We start from the raw sequence: 1,707 nt of genomic DNA, 5'->3' as shown, positions 1-1,707 counted from the left end.
CATCCGAAAAACGTCGCCCTGTCGTTTTGCATCTTGTCACTATAAGTAGACCCGCTTGTTGCTTCTGAGCATTTTATTACGGCAATCGTTTGGTAACTACTCAACTATACTCATATCCAGGTAAAACACTACAGTAGAACGAGTCCATCTCCTCGCGGACCGTTACTAACTTTCCCCGTTATGTGATATGAAGGTGCATCTTAGATTACCTTTACGTTATTCAATCAAGACGTACATGTTTCCAACCCCAAGACTTTCGGTTCTTTCTTCGACAACCAAATCTTGCACAACCTCGTGCAGCTCTCGCAGAATGCGCAAAACTTCCTTTTTTTTCTTTTTTTTTTTCTTGGTGTGACTGCGAATGGATCGACTATTTCGCATATTTTACGTTGTCACTTCAAATACAACAAATTACTATCAGAAATCCTGAGTAAACCGTCCGAACAAAAGGGGCTTCATATATGTGGGAGTTATTTGGTCGCGGGAGCTAGCGTACGAAATCTCTCGCTGATCCACCTTCCGTCTGCCACGGATGAGGCTTATACATCGTTCTAGATACTAACGGTCTAACAAACGTGGGGCGTGTCCCATTTTGTTCACGCGTCTCGCCTTGCGATTTATTCTTCGGCTTTCTCATTGTCAAATACCGTAGTGTAATTTACTATGCAACTATAATAAACTGCTCGGGATTCGCCCCGCCAAAAACGAATGCGGAGCAAACATGTTGATTTTCTCAATGCACATAGCTTCTGCAATCTCGATGAATATTTTTTCTTTTTTTGTTTTTTTGTTACAGTCACTTGCATCACCGAAACAGGAAGATACAGCGCACTCCCCAGAAGGCAAGGAATCTCCGCGGCTGCAAGAAAATTCTATGAATGCATCTCTCGAGAAACAATCGCCAAAGACGAAGCAACCGGACGGAGGTGCAGACGAGATCTTGGAGCTACCCAGGTTGAGAGAAGCGTCCTTCTCTCTCGTCTGCATTCTGATAATCGTGATAATCTTGCTGCTCATAGCGACCGGTAATCTAGGCAGGAAGTTGATTGCGAAGGGGCTATTCCATAGAAAGCCGTCCCAAAGGCCCTGCACCGCGTTGAACTGTTCTAACTAGTGTAGACTTCTGTAGAAACGACTCCAATTCGGGCCGACCTTGAATCATTCGTCAGACGCAGCAACCACATGCATCTATGGACACCGACAGGATGAAAACGACAGGTCGTATCCTTTAGATTTCTAAATTCCTGCGCGCAATCGTTGCCCTCTGCCCTGCTCTGGCAGCTTGTGCACGCTCGAGGCTCACGAGACGTCGAAGCGCCATCGAAGGTCGGAATCACCCACTAGAGGCGCCAGCACTGAGAGACCGATCCCTGCCGTTCTTATCTTGTCAGGGACTAATGATTGAAAGAAGTCACTACATATGAAAGCGTACTGCAACATTGACAACTCCAACTTCAGAAGCAACGCATTTCGATAGGCGCGAAATCTCCAAATGTATAAAGCGCAAATACAAAGAAAAACAACTTTTTTTGTGGCATTTATATATGTAGTAGGACTCAATATAATTATAAATAAATATTGAAAAAGCAATTGTCTCCTGTAGCGTCAATATTTAGATCTTCTCACGTGGGAACTGTGCTTAGAGTATCCGCACTCTGTTCCCCAACATTGTCGTGGGCGCCGCCATTTTGGTGCTTGTGCAGACCA

Source organism: Ixodes scapularis, unplaced genomic scaffold (genome assembly GCF_016920785.2).
Source record: "Ixodes scapularis isolate PalLabHiFi unplaced genomic scaffold, ASM1692078v2 PGA_scaffold3__209_contigs__length_174095766, whole genome shotgun sequence".
NCBI classification, from domain to species: Eukaryota; Metazoa; Arthropoda; class Arachnida; order Ixodida; family Ixodidae; genus Ixodes; species Ixodes scapularis.
Note: the sequence above shows the minus strand (reverse complement) of the source record.